Here is a 24147-nt window from a genome sequence, read left to right as displayed (position 1 = left end):
AATATTTGTACCTTTACCTGAATTAATACACTACATAATTTTGGTACCACTTTACTTAAAGCCTTTATATAACACATTATAAAAGTATTTTAATGCATCAATTATGTCTTGTAATGCATTTTATAATTTATAATAACCACAATTATAATACATTATATGTATTGAACACACATTACTGCATTAAAAAGCATTCCAAACAGCCAATTTCAAATATAACAAATAATCTGCAAATATTATAATGCATTTTAATTTTGGTTACAAATATTTATGAAAATATATAATTCATTATAACGTACATTATAATTACTATTATAGATAAAGGCTAAAGTGTTACCATACTTTTTAGAAAATAATTTGCTATCAAGCTAATTTGAATAGTCTCCTAAACGTAAAAGCACCAGCAATTAAGCATCAGAAGTCCAACAAAATGCTTCTGGGTTAAGATCAAACCCATTTTTCTTGCATGTAACAGGAAGTATCAAGAACACAGGCAAGAATAATTCCAGATGATGACCAGAGAGTGGCTTCCATGTTCCAGTTTCACAGCCCACTTGTTCCATAATGCATTGGGCACCTTTTTAAATTGGAAGGGTGATTGTGTGGTACTTCTCAAGGCAAACAGAATAAATCAACTATTGAGAGATGGAAGGTTTGATTAGAGCAAAAGGACCTGCACTGGTTTTATTTTGGAAAATTGGGGGATTTTAATCAAGTTGCTAAATATTTGCAATGTTTTGATAAAGTCACAACACATCATTGGCATTCCTCTTCCTCTTAGCACAAGTTTGCTTTTTGAGAGGGATGCACTTTTTGAGAGGGATGTACTTTCCCTTTGAATGAATTATAGATGAAGTGTTTGGTTCTTTTGATTTGCTACACCACTCAGTGCTATACTGAATTTGGCTTAATGTTGAATGTTTTAAAGTAGTACATTGCTGTACCGCTTTGTGCCTTTACTTTCCACTCTTGGACTAGACCCCAAAAGTGCAAATTATACAATTTTATTTAAATATCAGTCCTATATATTTTATTAAATGTGCTTATATTGACAGTTGCCTGTGTTTATGTGTGACTATATTTAATTACATCACCACCATTATGCAATCTGTGATATCCTTATTATCTGATCATATCACAGTGGAACCTACTTTATCATTAGAGACTAAAGATTTTTTTTCTAAACATTAAAAAATGGCTGACATATTAGTGTTGCATAATCATGAAAGCCCATCTGAAGAGTTAATGGCTTATTACAGGAGGAGACATATAAAGGGAAGCGAGTTTCATTCTCCACTGAAAAGTCAGCCAAGTCTAGAAGGGAATATAATTAATTACGGGCTTATCCACTTCAACTAACTTCAGCTTAACATGGGTCACAGCTAATTTCCAAATTCCTATGAGGCATCACATCAGAACTTTTGTTTAAAAAACAGCTGAAACTTAGTCTTATTCAGCATAAATAATTTTTACTTAGATAAGTACAGTATTGGAGTTTTAATGAATTTGCAGTGGATTGAGACATTTCTCTGTTACCCATGAGATTATTTTTAATGTCAGTGCAATCTTTTGTTGCACTATTAATGTCAGTGAAATCTCTATGCCAGTGCTGCAGTATTATTTTTATGTGCCATATTTTTCATGCCCATTTTTATGTTCCTTATAAATCAATGTGATTATGGTAATGGAATTAGTGAATATATAAATGGCATTTTTATAAATGGTGAATGGTATAGAGCTCCGTTGTTTATTGTTACATGCCCTACAGGCAGGAATAACCTATCTTTATTTTTTTATTTTATTTTATTTTTTTATTTTGGTATAGCTCTGAGAACTGAATCAGTTTACTGACTGAAGTATCTGCTTTCAACTCAAAGATGTCCACTATTTAATTGTTTGGTTCCTTATTTGGGTGTATTAGCGCACTGATTTACTGTAAACTCACATGTCTCAGAGGCGAGGGAAATCTTTAAGCCAAAGCTAGTGGAAAACAAAAAGGAATGAAACTTCAATTTATACTTTACAAATAATAATAAACTTTACAAAAATGTATAAATCCCTGCTGGTTTAGGAAAGTAACTGTGACTCATTATTTGACCTGCTCATTATTTGGCCTTTTAGGCTCCTGGCCAAAACTGTCATTAAACATTGGAGGAAATCCTATCATTTCCCACAGTGTATTCAGGAGAAATGTTTTCTTATAACCGAAATAATTTTTACACTAATGGTAATTTTAAGAATAAAACTAAACACGTCATCTTTTAAAGGTCTCTTCTGCTGTTTTTATTTTTATACATTTATTTGGGGAAGAAAGGTGCTCCTCACCAATATATTCTTCAAGTTTGTAGTTAGGTAATATGTATGGTATAAATCCCAGATTTCAAAAATAGCACCCATGTCTCTGCTCTCAGCATGGTCCTTATCATATGGAAATTCTATATTGAGGTATGAGTCATTTAATATTAAAGTGAGACAGGACAAAACAAGAGCAGTGGCAGTATTAATGATTTAAAGCAATAGCCTTAATATCTTTAGAAAGTCTTTCCTCTTGTCTTTTTTTTCTACTTTTTGAAGTCTGTCCCAGAAAGCTGACAGGTTTCTGAATGAAAGCTAGCTGGCTCTGAACTGCAGATATGTGGGATGCAGCGAAAAAGAGTAAAGAATTTATGAGTGAGATACAAAATGCTACAATCAAACAACCAACTGCTGGAAAATGACAGATTTTACAACAGATTTTACATCCGTCCATGCGGCTGTTCATCCATGTCTGACACACTGCACTGCACCATATAGCAAACAAAAATCATAAACATAGCCTACCTGCTGTAGCATTTTCTCACTCTACAGTTTTATCAGAAAATGAATTCATCCATTCTGTCAACATATGCATAAACTGCTGAGCTTCAGAAAACTGAATCAAAGAAAGCAAAATAATTGCATTTTGAATATAAAAGGGTTATCAATTCAAAGTAGTCTTATTGATGAATTTCATTTTAACAGTTGCTTGCTTTATGCGGCATACTTATTCTTCTCCCTATTCTTCTCCCTCTACTACAGGTATTAGAGCCTACCTTCTGTCCCAACAAAGAATACAAATATTTTTGAATCTGTTTATTTGCAAAGCAGATGAACCAACCATAGTAGTTGAGGCAGCATTTTTCCAACTGTCTTCGCAGCAGAACCCGCAGAAAGGGAACATCCTATAGCCATCCTATATGAAATCATTGTCAGCAAATGAAAGAGCAAAAGGCGCATAAGACAGTAAGGGGGTAATGAGGTTCGATGTATACTGACAGTCACCCACTGGCCTTCATTTAGTGTGTGGGCTGGGGGCAGAACAAAATTTACCCCAGACCTCATGAAATAATCGAAGAGTTAGTTACAAACACAATATTAAAAAGGTTTGTTTTAATATAAGCAGATTTTTTTCATACCTATAAAGCATTCAAAAGATTTAGTACAGGGATTTGTTTTTTTGTAATTTGATGTGTACCATAAATCGTACATGTATTTACATAACAAAATTTTGGAAATATGCATGTCACTGTCCACAAATTATTCCTTTTGCCGAACGATAGATTTCCACAGTCTGTTGCGAGGAGATTCGGGCAAATCAATAAGCTTTGGCGTATATACGCTCTATGGCTATGAATCATCATTATTATTATGCATTCTTGTTGGTTGTTCTTACAACTACTGTTCATATGAGATACAGTTGCCTGAAATCGATTAAAATCACCTAGAATTAAATCAAATTAACACTAAGTAAACAACAACTGTATACTATCATGTTTTCTCAAACTTTGTAAAAAAAAATCCACTGCAAACATTTTTTCACATACGCAAAATACACATTGTCTGGACACGGATTAAAATGGTATAGCTAACATATATCGTAACATAATGACAGTTTAGGAAGAGTTCTTAGTAGAGTTCAATCGCAAAGAATTATCAGAGGATTGTCTACAAATAAGGTTGAATAATGGGTATACTTTTAAATTTACACCTGCTATGGTTTTTCATCTGTGATTTTTATCTGTTGATTGAGTTTGTTCTCAGCTGACGCACTGCACCTCATTACAGTTTACTATCTGCATTTGTATGCATCATGGAAAAGGGGAGTGGGCCATTGGGACATGACAGCACACCCGGATGAAAAAGTTACCTCCCGGCACTGTGTATGTACCTACTGTATGCAGGAAATACAAAATGTACTAGAAATATATACCATCAATGCCAAGGTTTTTTACCCTGTTCAAACTCACAGCAGGGTCACATTATATAAATCAATGAGATTGGTGTTATCTGTTGTAAAAGTTTGGAGCGATGATATTATGCTTTTTCTATTTACATTAACTGTAGCGACAGTCCCCCTCAGTTAGCACCATTATGGCTTAGAAAGAGTAAGGCAATCAACCATAAAGACAGTGTTATCCGTAACTCACCTTTCATTAGACCACAGAATAATGGAATAGGGTGAAAAATATATTGCACTGATTTAACTGAAGGCTCATCTAATGGACCATGTCACCACAAACGACTGATGTTACAATTTGAACTAAGCAAAAGAACAGTTTCAGGTAGATTTGCTACGGAGCACTAAAAAAACAAATGTTATATTCTCAGTCTAAGGTTTACATATGATGCCACATCCCTCCTAAAAATAAATGTATCAAAACAATATTATGAGGCCTGACAGGGATAACAGTGCTGACATTGACCTGGTATGATAGACTCTACCAGACCAGGTTAATATCAGTCCTGGTGGTCCAAATGATCAATCATCTAGACCAGCAAATCACTGGCTTGGTCGAAGTCAAACCAGCTGCCATCATAAGCTGCATTTTCCAGAGGGGAACACGAGTGTGCTTTAGCACTGCTATAATTAGCTATTATAGCATATTAGGAATCTCCAGGCTATGACATGCTATCTCCTAATAGCATGATAATTAATGATCATAATCCAACAGAACATTATACAAAGTGTTCCACTTTATATTCTTACTTCTATATATATATAGAAGCTTATGATCATGACGAGCATGTACATTTGCAGCTAAATATGTATGTATGTATGTAACAGATGAGATTGAGAGAAGCTAGATATACATTTTGAGGATGTCAAGCAAAGTAATTTGAGGATTTAGGATACTTTTAGGATAGGCTACTTAACTTCAGCAAAAGACATCCCTTTTCCTAGTTATTTTCAATCACTTTTGTCATTTCATAATATTTCAATATGGATGGACCCACTTTGCACATGTACTGTATTTGCACATTTATTCATCCCAGAAAAAAAAAGAAAAGAAAAAAACGACTTATCAAAAATAATTATTTTAAATAATATATTTTTTAAAAAAGAGCTGAGTGATATGATTAATGGATTCACTAATAATTAATTAAAGCTACATAAAGTAGGCACCATGGTTTAAAAGAAAACAATGAGGGCACAATGCAGGAAAGGAAGAATGATTAAAACAATTACCGACGATGCTTCTCTGTATATAAAAGTTAGAGATGTAGCTAGTGTTTCTGGTGATGGTTGACAAATTGGCAGAGACCAGAAATATCGAGAGGGCGATGAAAACCGGTAGGTGGCAATCCCACGTCAATTTGTGCCCAAACAAAATCACTACGGAGAACACACACACACATAAATAAAGCCAAGTTTAAATAAAGATATTGCGCTGTTCTTTTGGCTTTGGACGAAATGACTGAGTAAAGACTGGGCGCGCGCCCGAGCGCACACACTATGATGCGCATCATTCAGCAACAGATGCGTTTCAAACGCGCAGTGTCAGGTTTAATACATCATCCGTCAATCGCTTCAAATATCCCTTCTCCTGAGCCACATTTTCTCTTTTCGTGTGCTTACACTTTCTATTTACATTTTCTGACGAAACATAGACCTGGCCGGCGCAACAGCGATATTTTGTAAGCAACACAAAACTGCAGCGCCAAACAAACGTCGCTTTAAATGAACCCAGACGCTGTGAGCTGAGATTCACGAAGGCGACGTATTAAGTTAATACGCTGACATTAAACGACAGAATTAGCCAGAAGATTCATTACCAACACGAATTAAAACGTTATTGTCGGATGTTGAGTCTCAAGTGTTCATTCGAGCCTATGGTTCAACTTTGAGGAGGCTCTGCAGTGGACATCGCTCACGAGAAATGAAGGCGTGCAGACTCAAGGAAGGAAGCTGAGGTGATGCTGTAACACATTCAACAGCATTCAGCGGAGTCAGCACGTTATGTTACATATATGGACTGCGGTGGTGGATGTGGGCAAGATCTGAAGAGCGAGGGGCCAGAATGCGTTGAAGAACGGCGGTATATGGAAGTGGTTTTAAAGGACACATCTCGATCAGAGAAACCTACCAAGTACTAACTCTTCTGGATTTTACCCAAAGGGGGGCTGTTGAAAGCCCATGTGGTTTAGACATTTCCTTTCCGGATGTGGATACTAGGCTTATTTTGTGTCCAGCAAAACATGCCAACGGTGGTAGATTTATCCCCGTTTTCTTTACAGATTTTGTAGAAGATTTGTTCTCTTCCAGCCCCCCCTCCCCCCTTTTTTTTTTTGCACCTGCTTTGCTTTGTCAAAGCTCACCGAGCGCTTTAGAGCGCACTGCTCTTACTTGCATCTCCGTACATCGTGCATGGATTCTACATGAACTGGGGTTTTGTGAGGGCTGCAGTGATGCTCCCATTTACTGATATCGCTTCACAGCTCGCATTTCCTGACAAAAATGGGTAAGGAACCGTAGCCTAATCTAACCGGTCTGTGTAGATCTATTTTAAAACGAACCTATTTTCTAGTAAGTTGACGCTGAATGGATGCATTTCATCTTTTTGAACATTTTCATATCTATCTATCTATCTATCTATCTATCTATCTATCTATCTATCTATCTATCTATCTATCTATCTATCTATCTATCTATCTATCTATCTGTGCTGCAGGGGGAAATGGTTTTGCATTATTTCTGTGGCTGTAATGTGGTAGATTGTGCAAAATTGTCCATTTTTATCTGTCTTGTGCTTTTCTGTTGCTCTACTTACCATTACTTTTGCTAGAATATGGCGTTGGGTCATTCATATTCTGTTCACATGTGCATTGCTATGCTCTAAAGAGACAAGGGGAAAGAGGCAGTGTATCCATGATGGTCGACACAACTGTCCCTCATTGCTTCTAATAGACCCCAGTGACTTTTGAGGCTTCCTGAATACTGCAAGTAAAGCTTAGTAGTAAACAGCTTGCATCATTACCCATTTTATAATTATTTTGTGATTAAAAAAATAAAAAAATAACTCCCTGCAGTGTAGTTCCAGGAAGGCTGGCATCTCGCACTGGTGCTAATCTGCATTTAACATTCAACCCTCACAAGGCTTCAGAACTTCACTAGGTAGAGACTGAGGTGCTGTATTGGACACAGTAAGCAAGTCTGATTCATTGGGAAAGCTTCTGAGCCATGTATTGGTTTTTGAGAGAGCTTACGCAATTTTTTTATGGATGATTCATGGGTTCGTGGGTTGTTGCTTCACCAGAGGTATTGAGGAGCTATCTTTTTTTGGGAAGGTGCTGAAAACCATTGCAGAAAAGCACATTATGAGATGACTACATCAGAGTAGCTCAATTACAGTATTTTAGAGAAAATGAATTCTCTCAAATTAAAAATCATTTGGGGTCACTTAAAAAATCATTATATTAATTTGTAGTTTGCAAGGATGGAGTGTTAATGTTTTCAGTAAAGTATCACCTGATAAACACATTTCCGTTGTGAAAACATTCTTCACTTATCAATGTTAACAGACAAGTATTGGCTAATTTAGTTCTATAAAAAGTTCTGTCAAATAAATCTTAGACAAGTAGGCAATTTCGTAGAGGCAAGCTATACCTTTGAAAGCATGAGATCCCACATGAACACACAGAGCAGAGTCTGCAAAGCGTCATGAGAGACGACATTAAATTACTTTATGTCTCAAAGCACACAACATTACAATAAATATGAACTTAAACAAATTACAGAGCTCGGACTTGTACCACCTGACTGCTGCAAATTGAAACGCATAAAATTGAGTCTGAGGATGTGAACAGCTCTGGGTAGAATGTCACAGGTTGCCATCTCTTCAGGTGTGAACACAGCATAAGCTCGTTGTTTTGGTTCAGGAGGAGCTATAAAAGGTGGCTGCTGTTTGTTTGCGGCACTCTGTGACTGTCTGTCTACAACTCTCTGCATAGCCTTAAGGAACGCACTGATGATGTGATGTCTGCGCGAGCAGGGTGCGCGGAGGTATGCACATACATAAGTTGACAGGCAGGTATAGGACATCCTATTATTGCATTCGGACCTAATGAAATGATTGGACAAAAAAAATAAAATTGTCTTGAGGCTTCCGCAAAATATAGAAGTATATTTTTTTTAACATTTAAACCACTTATATTATTGATTGCTATGAGGAGAGTTTCAACCAATTTAACAAAAAGTTTAAACGGAAAACATTGCCTATACCTTTAAACAAATGAGCTTATTCATGATGGGGGTTTTTATGTGTGTCCTTAATACATATTTTCCTTCAAGCACTTTTGTGCTCTGCCTAAGATCCTACGATGAAAGAGTAACAAATAATAACAGAACAGCAATAAAATTTGACAAGTTAACGCTTGCAGATATAAAAATGATTCTCTACGTTTTAGATAAATATACTAGATGGGCTTTAATTTAGTCTTTTACTGCAAATAATCCATGACAGATGTTCTGAGCATTTTCAGTCCACTGTGGACCATAATCATCTTAGCCAGCTTAAATGAAAGCATCAAATAGCTTAATTACAGAAAATGAATTCTCTAAAATTAAATGTGTGATTAAAATCGCATATCCATTGGGGTCACTATAAAAAATAAAATTAAAAAAAAGATTTGTTAAGAATGGAGTTATACTGTTCCCATTAAAGTATCACCTGATAATCACAACTTTCTGTGTGAAAACATTTTTCTTTTCTATAAGATTGTGTCCGGAAATTAATTCCTGGACATTCATTATCCCCTCGTTTGGTTGATAATATTTCACAAGCAGTTCAAAGAAACAAGGTTCAGTGTGTGATGCAGACACTGACGTGCTGTCATGAGGATGAGTGTTAATGTATTGAATGTGTCTTCTGAGCCAAAAAAATGCCAGATACCATTCAGTTCCCCTAAGGCAAGGAGAAGCCTGTAAACGAGAGAGCATTTAGCCAATATCACACACATTAACCTCAGTAATCTCTGCCATTTAGAGAAAAATGAAGCAGTTCAAATGCTTCTGCTCAACCTGATGCTTCATAAAGACCATCTCTAATGTGTGTTAGGCTGTGAAAAATTAAAAAAGTTTAACAACAGCGACTGAAGGGATTGTGTGTACTAACTTCTTAAAAAATGCAACAAAAAAAACTGTATGTGCGAAAAACGAGGAGGATTGTGCTAGCAAAATTTGTAAATGCATTTTTTTATCTCATTGCTGGAGTGTTAATGCAGTAAGGCTGAATGAATGACCGCACCGTGGTGTACTGTTCTCGGGTCAGAGGAAGTGATGTTAGACAAGATATAATCCAGCCAACAGTGAGCCCTGCTTCTGCCAAAGAAACAGCCTCACTGGCTTTCTCTTTAAAAATTGTGTTTTATTAATCATGTGGCGTCCCTTTTACTCCGTCCCAGCAGAATTTAAAGTAACAATAGTACAATGATGGAATATTAAGTGGGATAAATGTATGACTTCCTCTTTAGCTAAAATGTTTGACCTTTGGACCACTACTGTAGAATCGATAGCGCTTGTTAGATGCATTCATGCTTATGTCAGCCATTGTGAAACGTACAACAACAAACATTGAATTATTTTGTGGTTATTGATGAAATCTCTCTGTTATGTTTGAAGACAATATCAGCTACTCTATACATCGCTAATGCCAGACTAGCAAAGATAGTCACTCCAAAAAAAAAATTTGCAAAAGAATTTGTGTATTAGTATACTGCCAATAAATTAAAGAATCACTTGTGCTAAAATATTGGATACAAGAAGACTACAAGGCACAAGCTTGTAAAGCTTTGTTTAATCCTATAACTTTTAACAATCCCCATATCTGATCTAGTGCCAAGGATGACTGAGGTACGAAAACCCCTCTGGTTTTTATGTGCTTTATTCATGCTTTATGTTTATGTTTAATAAGGTCTCCAGTGGCAGATTCTTGCTGATGATAATTCTGGGAATCACCAAAAGCTGTTGCTGGGTCATGTGGCCTCTGTGAATGCCTGTTCACATTACTCTTCTGTGAATTTGTACTGGAGCGAAGATACCGTGGTTTATTACCTGCAGTATGTTGGTTGTCACAGTAGATCTCCCTTAACAATTTCGACTGCAATGAGGTGAATGTGCTCCTGGAATGGCCTAACCTGGTTTCCTTGCTCATTGCCTACTTGCCTCCCGAGCAATATTGGGGTCATGGGTTCAAATCCCACTTGGAGCCATACTAAAATTCATCAAGCATATATGTAATGAGCTTCCCTGCATAGTGACACAATCTAACAATTAGATCCATCCAAAATGGCTTCATTTATAGTCCTGTGAACTGATATGCACGCCCTTTTGATGTTTTTAGCTCGAACACATTTTAGATTCTTTATCGTCTATTTTATTATTATGTGATAGTGCAATGAATCAGTTGTTGATGTAGATATATCAGTCTGTGATTTATAATTAGTCTGCCTGTGGCCACTGCAAGGAGCAGAACGCCTGTGAATTACGTAAGCAAAAGATGTAGGTCTTGGAGAACAGGATGCAGCCCAAATGGCTACAGATAAATGATGGAGCGAACATGCTGCACTGGTTTTAGTTCTGCAGCAGATGTCTAATGCCATACACAAAAACCCTTTCTGAGAGACATTTGGCGCACTGGAGAGGAGCCAAGGAGTTGCACAGATGCATAGGCACAGAGAGGTGAACGTTCGTGCATTTAAAATCTATGATAGGTCCTTTGCGCAGCTTATTAAGCAAACCTCTCTTTTCAGTGAAAATGAAAATTGACTCCCATATCCTCAGGCCTCAGTAACTGTAATAAATGTCTGTGCATTTGAAATTCTCAGCCTTTGCGGTTCCGTCAGAGCCACCATAGAGATTGTGCTGTCACACAATAGCGACAACCTCTGTGTTGATTGTTAATTCAGAAATCCTATGTCAACACTATATCCTACAGATGAGCCAAATGGCATAAATTGTACTGTTCAGTGAGATTAGTCAGTGGAGACAGAGAGGGAGGTGTTCTCAGCTCAGCTCAGCTCAGCTTATAAATATCACTTTGCCTTGATTGCACTGTATGTTTGTCATCACCGCTGTGGAAGGCACAGTACAAATCTGGGTTGCTCATTATATTGGAACCCCTTTTCAAACAGCCACCCTCCCCTCCCCTAGAGGATGTCTTCTCCTACTCTCAGCATATTTCGGATATGGAAGAGGAACTTGAAGGCAGTTGGCTTTTTCAAGCCTCTCAGATCAGTTGGCCTGGATTCACAAACACAAGTGTGTCAAAGAGATCCATGTCTTTGAGGCTGATAAATCACAGACTTCCTAGAATACATACTGTTGTGACAGGGTCCAGGATCGAAGCTGTTCCACAATAAAAACATTTGCCAACTAACAGACTCTCCTAATATGATGGCAGAGGCGGATATAGATTGAAACAGCTTGGCATCTCAGCAGACACATCATTCTAGGGCATACTTCTATACATGAGCCAGTGTCTGAACAGAGCGCTCGAGTCGCAAATGCTGTAAATAATAAATACATCGACTTTTATTGAATTTTCATTTTATTTTATAAAAATCTATCTATCTATCTATCTATCTATCTATCTATCTATCTATCTATCTATCTATCTATCTGTCTGTCTGTCTGTCTGTCTGTCTGTCTGTCTGTCTGTCTGTCTGTCTGTCTGTCTGTTATGTCTGTCTTTCTGTTGTTGTCCTATGTCATTCTCTCATTCCATGTTGTACTGTTGTACTATCGTTTTATGATTTGCCTGTAAGGCCAATAAAGCTTTAAACGTTTAAAGGCTTTTAAAAATTTTCATAATAAAAAAAATAAAACCTGTCAAACATTTCTAGTAAAAAACAAAGTTTCTTCTTCACTCCAGATTTTAATTTCTCAATTAATTTAATCAAATTGCATGTGTTTTTGGCACATGTGTGTAAAAGAGAAATATAGTTATAGTTATAGTATACTTATAAACGTTATTTCATCGTGTGAGCCATCACATGCAAAATGATCCATTCAATTATTGTTGGACAGATTTTGTGCATCTATATTCCATAAATATCAATGACATAGGATGTTTTTGAAAGTAGCATATTGCTACAGAAATAAAAGTACTGTAAACATACAAATTTGCATGTTCTTTGTACTACAGTATCGACTTTTTATCAGTAAACTTTGGTAACACTTTATTTTGATGGTCAATTTTGAAAATTTTGTTGACTATAAGTAACTTTGCAACTACATGTGAACTAACTCTCATTATAGTAATAGAAGTCTGTCTGCTTCATATCTGCTAATACTTTATTATGATGCTCCCAACAGACATTCTACTGACTATAAGTAACTTTGCAACTACATTTCAACTTATTCTGACCCTAATCTTGACCAGTCTACTAATACTCTACTAACACTCTAATGAGAGTTAGTGGACATGTAGGTGCAACGTTACTTATAGTCAACAGAATGTGTTAAAGGGACCATCAAAATAAAGTAAAACCTAAATGTTTACCTACTGCTAAAATCTGTGTCTAAAAATCATACACACAATAGCATTTAGCTAGACAAAATGGCATTCTTATCTTAGAACATGATTTTTTATGTAACAAACAGGATTGGCTGCCTTTTCATTTTAGTTGCATTGGCCAATTTGCCGATACAATAACCATGTTTATAACTAGAGTTACTACATTTTGCAGACATGCAAAGTTGTGATGTCCCATAAAACAGTTGTGACAAAACTTACAGTTTAGAGAATCTTGAGACTGTTTTAAAAAAAAAAAAATGTTTTTTGAGAAAACTGCAATATAGAATGCAGCTGATAAGTAGTCATAGGCTTCAAATTTCACTCATCTAATCAGATTTTAGTGGCAGATCTGTTTTAAAATTGTTAATAAAAAAAATTTAAAAAATTGTTAATGCTTAAAAGCATTTGGGGGGAGCCAGGTGTTTTTTTTCTCTGTTTTATCAATCAGTTTTTGAGAGCTTGATAAGATATGGTATTACAGCATGATATGGAAACTTAACTGTTTAATCGAAATCAAAGCTTGCACGAGTAGCACATACTGCCCTAAAAATGATAGGGTAGGAAGAGAAGCAACCCGTACAGGAGTTGTAGTGGTGCTACCACTTAAAACAAGCTAAAGAAAACTGCTACTGACAACACACATTTTACATGAGAATTTTAACATGTTACCCTCGGGGAGATGATTTAAGATGTTGATGTGTAAATCAAATCATTATAAAAATTCTTAAATTATTGAATAGAGAATTCCAAAACTGAGATTTTTTAGATTGGTATATAGTAGGTTTTTAATACTACATATTGGATTGTTGCATTATTTTTATTGTATTTTATGTTATGGTATGTATTATGTGTTATGTGAGTCCAATGTTGTGCATTGGCCGTGTTATGGTTGTCCAAGGCAAATTTCCCAAAAATGGGAGATTCTATTCTATTCTATTCTATTCTATTCTATTCTATTCTATTCTATTCTATTCAAAAAACACTCGGGTAAGTTTCTGTTGGAGATTCTATCTCACACTATCCAAATATTCCAGTTGTTCTATAAAATTGAAAACCAGAATGAATTGAGGTAATGTGCAAGCCTCCTCGGAGAGCCACTCAGGGGCTTGAAACACACTGGATTTATGTGTGCCGGCATGCTAGCTGCTGAGTGCTTCAATTGGCCAGGCTTCATGCAGAGTCAATACTAATGACGGAGGAGACTATACGGCCACATTCAGATTATAGCTTGGAGGCCCTCAGCTGCTCCTATTATCATCTCAAGCAGGGAAAGTAATGCTTACCACTGTTTACCTCCCTGTCTGTGTTGCGTAGTCATTAAGGTTAATGACTAGGTGGATATATTTGTTTTGAACAGTGAAAAACATAGCTCACAGGAACATGTAGGTGTGCTGAATGAGATTTGGGGCAGTGTGCTTCACACCATGTTCCTCCACCAGAAGTAAGTTGTTGGTCTGTTGTAGCGCATTCCCTTCACTTCGGTGGAGTGAGCATTGCCGCTTGAATGCGCATGCACCAAAAGCTTGCATTGTAATTCATGTTTTTTGTATGTGACAGCACCATGTCGGTGTGATAGATACCTCGGCAGAGGCGGCACTTCAGCCACATCTCATTCCCGCAAATGGATGCTGAGTGTCCAGCCGGATAACACCTCTGCCTGCAAGAGTGCAAACAAATGAGGGCGTTCCATACGTTGCTAAATTAATCAAGATTGTCATCACCAACAGCCCATCTCATTTGAAGACTTAAACACAGGCCTCGTTTCATCCACCGCGAGTCGATACAAGAAGCGTCAGCCCCTATATGTCCTACTTTTCAAAAGAACAGTGGTAGGTGTGATAATGACAACGGCTAGTGTCTCACTAACAGGGCCTTCATCGATATTGAGCATGGTGGTTGATGAGTAAAACAGTCTTCCTTGTATTAATCGACCATGGGGGACCACTTAACTGAGTGAAACTGCCCACTTCCACACACTAAGGCATGTCAGTGCATTAGAGGAGCAAAGGCTCTTTGAGTGGATTGGCTGTGTAATGCAATCTGTATGCATGGGATGAGCACCATGCTAGCTGTGGCTCCTTCATTTGAGCTCAACCAGCAGGGTCAGGCTGTTGTTGTCTTTTTCCTCACTCATTCTTGCTTGCTGTACTTTTGCCTTCAACAATCATCAAGTTTAATTTAAACAGATGCACAAAGCAAAGCACCAAGTTCTCAATGCAACACTGAAACTGCCAGATCTGTAGTATCTGTGCTATCACACATCGCCATCGAATGATTCTTTTGAATGCAATAAAAACCCAGATGTACATTCCGACAACCTACCTATAAATCTAACAGCAGAAATGAGAGCATAGAATCATCTACTAAAGCAATTTCTGTTTTAGACAAAGATTTTGTGTTTTAATTACTACACATGGTAACTTAGCTAATGAATAATGAATGTGGCTCTGCACTGTATGTGCTCTGCCTTTTAATGCACCACTATCACTCTTTGCCTCAGTCTCCTGACTCTCACTATTCTGCTCTATCTTCGTCTGTCTCTTGAGTTCAGTTTAAGAGGAAGACAGGATGGATATGTCTTCACATCTGCAGAATGTGGAATTAGGAGATATTGAAAAGAAAGTAAAGCAAATTTAATGGCTCTTTCTGATTGTGGGCAGAGTAGCATAGTCTCATTATGAAACGTCACTCTATAGAGACTTTTATGCTACACCACCAAAATGTCACGCTTGTGTTTCAAATAGACTACCATCCCAAAATTTGGGGTTAGTATGACATTTTTTAAATGTTTTTGAAAGACGGGCTGCATTTGTTTGATCAAAATTACACCAAAACAGTAATATTTCTAAGTATTGTTACAATTTAAAGAAAATGTTTTCTACTTTAATATGTTTAATAATGTAACTCAGTATGTTTTTTTAATGTAAAATCTAATTTATTCCTGTGATGGTAAAGCTGAATTTTCAGCATCATTACTCCAGTTTTCAGTGTCACATGATCCTTCAGAAATCATTGTAATATGCTGATTTCCTGCTTAAAAAAAAAAAACATTTCGGTAACACTTTGTTTTACAGTCCTGTTCCGCATCTACATACTATGTACTTATTATACAAGAACTGTGTTATAACTAGGTACTACCCCTAAACCTAACCTTAACCCATCTAGTTACCTTATATTACCAGTACTTTCTTGTGTAAGTACACTGTAAGTACATGTACTGTAAAATAACGTGCAACCAACATTTCTTATGATTATTCTCACTGTTAAAAATTTTCACTCCAAGATTTTTTTAATGATTCCATTACTTTACCCAAGGCAGAACTGTTAAAAAGTAAAATTAAAGGGGTCATGAACTGGATTGTTTTATTATTTTATAATGTTGCCTGGGGTGCCCTTATAATGTTAGTATGATTTTTACATCAAAAATTGTCATAATTTATAAATAAAAGCCATTTTTCCAAGCCTGATTTCAGCCTCAGATTTGAACGCTCTGTTTTAAGGGGCGTGTCTGCTGTGAGACTGCAGTGCAAACGCCCACTGCTGTGATTGGCTGACATGCTTGCATATGAAATAGCTAGTATTACATGAACTCTCTCGAAAACTTTTACTACGTTTTTACTATTACAGCTATCGAAATGAACAAATCGTGAAAAGTATCGTTTAAAGCATTATATTTAAATCTATTTCATCACATGAAAGGTTGCAGCATGATGAGCACTGACTGAGCAGATGACAGACAGTCTGTTGATCGCGTGAATAAAGATCTTATCATTGCAACGCAATTTTTGCACTCTCACAAATGCTTACACCAAATCACAATGCAAACACGATGTGAATACACAGTAAGAGCTTCGTTGTGTAGTGTAACAGTGTCATTATTTCATCACGAGTTTGGTAAGTGTCCAGATAAGCTCTCGCGGCTCGCGCTGTGCTGTTTGATTGACAGCTTGGGCGATTGGAAAGGGATCGTTCTTTGATCGCTTTCTGTATATAATTTAATAACAGTTTAAAAAATATTATTTTCATAATACTACGAGAAATTATGTGAAGTTGATCGTTAAGTCACTGATGCATAAACAGTTTTGAACGATTTTAAGAGAAATATCTGAACTTGAATAATTACACAGAAATCACTGATCGCAGATCAGGCATTAGAATACACATGGTTACTTAACTTACATGTTGCTGGCAGATCCGTGTCTAAACTAATAAAGTTTAACCATGCTGGAATCCGAAGGAAGCTTATGCAGACTGTCTTCTTCCACAAACAGGCACTGCACAATATTTAGTAAACCGCATGTTTATTGCTTGGAAGTAGCTCGATCCGGTTTAGCAATTATCATGTCCTCCTATGTTATTTAGCATGTTTGGGCGAATCGGTGGGCGGGGCTAAACAGGCCATGTTGAAGTAGGCGTTGATCTTCTTTTGTGGAGGCGGTGTTTTATCCTCTTTGACGTCATAGTTCCCCACTTTGAAAAACGAGTCGTTTGCTGAGCCTGATGTCTATAAAAGCTTTTATTGGACTAACAAGGTAGTTTTCAGTTCTGAAACTTACAGGATATTATTATAGTATGATGATCTCTTATATGTCAAAAGCTCAAGGAAATTTTGATTTCTCAGTTCATCACCTCTTTAAAATAATAATAATTAATGAAAATGCTGTCATTGTTTACTACTTACTTTATCATACTTTTTATTTTTATTGCAACATAAGTATCATAAAGTAGGCTATTCCTTTATGTATGATTACCTTTATTCTGTGGAACACAAAATAATATATTTTTAAAGTCAGTGGGGTCCAAAAACACTGCACCCCATTAACTTTCATAGTATTTGGCCAACAACAAAAAAAGACTTCAAAAATGTCTTCTTTTGTGTTCCACAGAAGACAAAAAGTCATGGTTCGAAACAACATGAAGGTGAGTTTTGGCTGAACTGTGCCTTTACATTGTTATTCACTGAAAATCTTTCCCTCCACCACAACACTCTAATCTCACACTCAGAAGTTGCTGATCCCCTAGACAGAGTAAGTGAACATGTTGAAGTTTAGCCCTAATGACAGCTACATTTTGTGACTCTCAAGATCTACCTGTTTACATGTCCACAGATACATGTAGGCCTATAGGGGATGGAGATGGACCACTCATAGAAATATAGCGACTATAGGGATGGAAATTCATGCTGAGTTTGTTCACTCTAGTATGCACATTCACTGGTCCAAACAGATAAATACAGTTTTTAGTGTGATTTGTGCTAAAGAAGTACAATTTATGGTAATGATGCTGTGAGAGTATATTTGAAATATAAAAGTGTTTGCCATTTTTTGCGATTTCCCCATTCAAGAAGATATTGGCTGTACTTGTATGCCAATTGCCCGCATTAAAAATAGCACCCCTGGGGGTGTCACCATGATGGTCGCCGATTGACTTGTCTTAAAGGGACACTGAATAAATGAGAGGTATCTTGCACAAATGGAGAAGGACCCCTGGTTGTTTGCATAACGTAGTGTGCCAGCAGCATTGTAAATTCCCATTCTTTTTGATGTGAGATGAAAACAGTCATGCTGTATACTCTTGACAGTATCTCTTTCACGTTGCCAGCGCAATGCTTTATGGACTGGCTGTGCAAAAGATTTAACAGGAAACAATGACAAGCACTTCAAAATGGAATTGAACTTGGTTGATCTCAGCCATTATTAAAACACCTACTTCGAAGATACCGACCATAAAAACTGTAAACAACAGTATCAATTTGCTTTTGCAATTGTTTAGCAGTGACTGTAGAGGCTCTAATGCAAAGCCATGAATTATTCCTAAGCAAGCTGTCTGTATGAGAGAAAGGGAGACAGAAAGAAGTAGACAGACAGAGGGACCAGAGAGGGAGTGAGTGTACGCTCTGACTCACAACTGCTGTGCAACAGCCTGGACACGATGTGGGGTCCAGTCGTTGAATTAAAATCACAGCAACTTGAAAGAGGAAAGCCTGAATTCACTGCCGCAAAACATGGCACGGTTCTCTGAAAAATCATAATAGTGTGTTTTACTCTACCTGCCCCCTTTTTCTTAAATCATACTACTGTCAACCAGATGACACAGCACTGCAGAGCTGGTCATGCATTTAGCCCTGGGTTTTAGATGTTTTTTTTATATATATTTTTAGCATGTCTTTGCACTATGGGAAAGGTTGAGGAAAGTTGTAAACAGACTCAGATATGCCAGATATATGTGGGTAGGACGCTCTTTTAAATTCAGATATGCCTAATTCTCTAAAAAATCCAAAATATGTTGTAAAGCCGAAGTGTTTAATTTAGTGGTCACAATGAGTATATTCAATATTTTAGTATATTTTAATAGAGAGAGATACTAAATGCTACATACGTAGGCTAACTACCCAGGTGAAAAAGAATTCTATTAAAAATATACTTTAATAAAGTGTACTAAGTATATTTTCTACATTTTGTACTATTTTCGTCAAATCCAAGGATAGTTAAGTGTATTCAATTATGTACTGTATTAACTTCAACTTAACATCTATTTGACTACACTTCTAGTGTAAATAGTATACTAAAATGGAACAACTTTTTTTAAACTTCAAGTACACTAAAATTCACTAATGAAAATCAAGATTCATGAGCAATTAAGCACACTTACAGTACAATTGCATTGTATCGCCATTCTAATGGAAATACACTTAAAAAGGCATTGCAGTGCAAAATATAGTTGTGTTTAAGTACATTTTGTGCATACTGCTATCATACTTATAATTACTAAAAACTATGTTAATTTAGTATGCCTCTGTAATATTTCAAGTGATCTACAAATGCACTTCCTAACTATTGTGTGAATACAGTTGTTTTTTAATCATTATTATTATTGTAATTAATTTTAATCTATTCCCTATATTTTTGTATTTCTTACTTTATTTTTATTTTTGAGCTGCTGTAACATAGAAATTTCCCCAGTGTGGGATTAATAAAGTCTATCTATCAATCAATCAATCAATTTAGTGCTTTTAAAGTGTCCCGCTATGACAATAATAATGTTTTTGAAGTGAAGTTCAATTACAACCTAAACATCATAGACACGTACTTTCAGTGCAATGTTATTATAGTGTAAGGTAGAAACAAAGTTGAAGTATATTTCATCTGTACTTTTATCCCCATTTTGTTATACTTAAGAATGAATGTTGCTATTACACTACAAGTGTATTATATTACAATTCAGTTCAAGTGCATTACATCAACAGGTTACAAATGACTGTTCTTTACCTGTTACATAAAGTGACCCTTCTGTCAATCAAGTGTTTGTGCATTAATACATGATGGTACAGTGTAGATAAACCAAATGAACTTACATGTCTTACTCACTGCAGCATTGTAGAATATGACCCTTTAAGAAATCAGCAATGTCAATACACTTTCCATTAGTAGGCTACAGTAAATTACTAAATTACTAAATTTCCACTAAAAGTGTTTGTATTTTAGCATATTTTATGACAGTACTTTGATATGCTAATAAAAGTACACTTATATTTTAGTGCACTTTGTTTACAGTGTACTAAGATTACACTACCGATGAAGTGAAATCAGTGTACACTTTCAAAAAATATACTAACTCTGTATTACAAATAAGCGTACTTACTAAAAGTACACTAATTTACCACTATACATTTTTGTATTTTAACATATTTTATGGAACTACACTGAATTGCCACTCTAAGTATGTCAAATTGAATACACTTTAAAAAAATTAACTTCTATACAATTTAAAATACATTAACAACAAAATACACTTTCAAAAAGTACATTAACAAAATTATTTGATTACTGGTAAATTAGTATACTTACTTTTTGGACTCTTAAGTTAAACTTAATTACATCTTTTTTGAAGTATACTTTTAAAAAGTACATATTAAAAACTCTTGAAATAAAGCACAAGTAGAAGCATACTTGTTTTATACTTCATGTACTTCATTCATATTTATAATCCACTAAAGTATACTACTTTTTTACCTGGGTACACATGCAATATTTTTGTCTTAGAGATCAGAATGACATTGACATTTACAAATGATATCAGTTCAGGCAGTTCAGAATACATGACACTTGCTAAGCTAGATCTATTTAGTTTCTTGATGGTTTCTAATTTCTAGTCAGGATGCTATTAATTAAACATACACTTGGCCATGTTCAAACTGCCAACAAAAATCAGATTTTTTTTTTGCATATCAAGATTTTATCCAGATGGGTTTTTGAAAGTCTGGACAGCCCAAAAAAAAAAAAAAAAAAAAAAAAAAATCTGATTTTCAGGTGGTTTGAAATCAGATTTTTACAGATGTGTCACAGTCTGGACACAATTGTCGGTAACACTTTATAGTAATACTGTTCTGTCATTAATGGATAACTACACAGGAATAAACGAGTAACACACTATTAACATTCTAGAAACTACTATTAACTAAGTATTAAATTCTGATTAATGAATTATTGAGAAATAGTAAATGTGGTAGTTCACTATTAGCTTTTCAGTAACTAAACATTTTTTCATACCTCCCAGAGGATTACTAAGAACTACTATAGACAGGTCCATAATTAATGTGAATAATGCACAATGTATAATTAATTCTAAAGTGAAGGTCATGGTAACCCACTAGTAATGTCTAAAGTATCACCAAATCCTTCAGAAGGAATTACTTTTTTTTTTCTTTTTTTTTGTATACTAAAGTAAAACGCATGATAACTCCCTAATACTGACTGAAATCATTGTAAGCTTTTGAGGTTTTTGTAAGGTTTTGGATAGTAATGACTCAAGTGTTAGTACACCCTTCTAAAGAATGACTAATTATTTAGATCAGTATTCTAGAGTGAAGATCATGGTAACCTACTAGTAATAACTCAGGTGTTACCAATCCTTCGGAAGGAATTACTATCCAAAACCTTACAAAAAACTCAAAGGCTTACAATGATTTCAGTCATTAGTAGAGACTTATCATGTTTTTCGCTTTAGAATACTGATCCAAATAATTCCTTCTGAAGGATTTGGTAATACTCGAGTCATTACTTGTGGGTTACCATGATCTTCACTCTAGAATTAATTATACATTATGCATTATTCATGTTGATTTTGAACCTGTGTCTAGTAGTTATTATAGTACTCTGGGAGGTATGAAAAACAATAGTAGTTATTGATTCAATAATAGTGAACTACAACACACAACTGAGCACTACTACTTACTAATTTGTTAATAAGAGTTTCTTGTTAGTTAATAGTAGTATCTAGAGTGTTAGTCATTTGTTTCTGTGTAGTTATTCATTAATGACGGAACAGTATTCTAAAATGTTACCAAATTGTCTTTTGCATCACTCTTAACCTGACACACAACAATAACTTCAAAACTGGTGAACCCACCGCACCCCTCACTAATTTGAACAGGGAGATATGATGCCCCTCCATTTTTCCTGCATCCGTTTTTCGTCAGAAACGTGGGTACGCTTATGTCGTTACCAAAGCAACCGATGCAGATACATTGGTTATGTCTGGACACACAAATCTTATGGACTAGTTGCACGGGTTGACGTAATTCTATTTCCGCTTTATTGAGTGTACGCTTGTAAACTTCCGGACCCGAGATATAACAGCAGGATGGTGCTGTTTCACTCAAGATGCCTTCAAGACCTACCGAAGATTACCATCAGCGATGTACACCGGCTAGTACAAGCGGCAAGCTCAGACCCGAGGAGCAAACGGGAAAAGGGGTTCAAGATGTAAATATTATTATATACTCATTATTACTTCCTAGTTTGATATGGCGCTTTTCCACTGCATGGTACGGTACGGTTCGGTTCGGTACGGCACGCTTTGGCGCTTTTCCACTGCATGGTACGGTACGGCTCGGTTCAGTACGGCTCACTTATGACGCATTTCCACTGCATGGTACGGTACGGTACGGCTCGCTTCGGCTCGCTTTAAATGGTACCACCTCTGTTGAGGTTCCAAGCATACCGTACCGATACTAAAATGTGACGTGAAAACACTGCAGATCACTGATTGGTGAGACAGAATCATCACTACCAGCGTCATTGTATTTACAACACGAGACACTAAACCTGCTAGATTTAAATAGCCAGTGGACAACAGCCAACGCTGTAGTGCCTGTTTTAAAAGTATTTGCTTAAAAAAAAAAAGAGTATAAACTTAAAAAAAAGAAATGGCTGAATCGTGGTCAGTGGACGAGGTGCAGACGTTCCTCTCGTTGGTTGCTGAGGAGCGGATGGGGAAACCCGGAATGAAAAATTCGCATTTAATATGATGATGTCATGGCAGTAGAGACGGCAACTTTAACGATCAGTCACACCCACTTTGAAGCGGTACTAACTGCGGTGGAAAAGCAACCAAGCTAAAGCGAACCGAACCGTGCCGTACTGAGCCGAGTCGTACCACGCAGTGGAAAAGCGAAGCGAGCCGAACCGTTCCGTGCCGAGTCGAACCGTACCGAGCCGTACTGAGCCGTACCATGCAGTGGAAAAGCGCCAATATAGTGTCGATGTCAAAACTCTTATTAGCACAGCAGTGCGGGATAGCTGAAACCGGAAGTACTGACGCGCACTCTCACATACCGGAAGTTGATAGGCGCCATCTTGTGCACGGAGTCCATTTAATCACTTTGAGAAATGTTTTTGATTTGCCTGCAGTCTGAACATAGTTCAAGTTCAAAGTGCTTTATTGTCATTCCAACCATACAACAATAGTGTACAGCAGAATGAAATTGCGTTTCTCCAAGCTCAAATGTGCAAAGCATGTACAAGCATAAGAAAACAAAATAAGGGTAGTACAAGCAGGACAAAAACAGGTGGACAAAACATACACTATAGATAGACCAAATAACAAATCAACATATAAGACAATCAAAACTAAATATGCATAGCCTTAGTTGAGTCTCTAAATCAGGGCTGGACAACTATGGCCCTCGAGATCCAATGTCCTGCAGAGTTTAGCTCCAACCCCAATCAAACACATCTGAACAAGCTAATTGAGGTCTTCAGAATTACTAGAAAGATTAAGGCAGGTGAGTTTGATCAGGGTTTGAGGTAATCTCTGAAAGTGGATCTCAAGGGCCAGCCTTGCTCAAGTGCTACTATATATGCATATATAGCTAGATATCTTCACTGAAAACACAGTAATAAATGATATTAGTACTACAGGAACTAGACTAGCCATGATATCTTAATTAATTTTCACAACCTATCATACTATTGCCTGCAGCACTATTTTTTTTCTACACAATAACGTAAATAGTTTGATTATAAACTTTGACATAAAGATAAAGAAAAAAAAAAAC

The 24147-nt window shown here is 36.3% G+C and overlaps 1 protein-coding gene across 1 annotated transcript in view; it reads left to right on the top strand.

Annotated features, from left to right (window-relative positions):
- Positions 1-6203: 6203 nt before the first annotated feature.
- lrrc4cb (leucine rich repeat containing 4C-b) overlaps positions 6204-24147 on the top strand; it is a 38485-nt gene continuing 20541 nt past the window's right edge. Inside the window, exon 1 of the mRNA XM_082161879.1 lies at positions 6204-6755. The gene's annotated coding sequence lies outside the window, so the exon portion shown is untranslated. The remainder of the gene's footprint in view (positions 6756-24147) is intronic.

The sequence above is a fragment of the Leuciscus leuciscus genome (assembly GCF_965113295.1).
Source record: "Leuciscus leuciscus genome assembly, chromosome: 2".
Classification (NCBI taxonomy): Eukaryota; Metazoa; Chordata; class Actinopteri; order Cypriniformes; family Leuciscidae; genus Leuciscus; species Leuciscus leuciscus.
The sequence above is the reverse complement of the archived record's forward strand: the minus strand, read 5'-3'. Positions and strand labels throughout refer to the sequence as shown.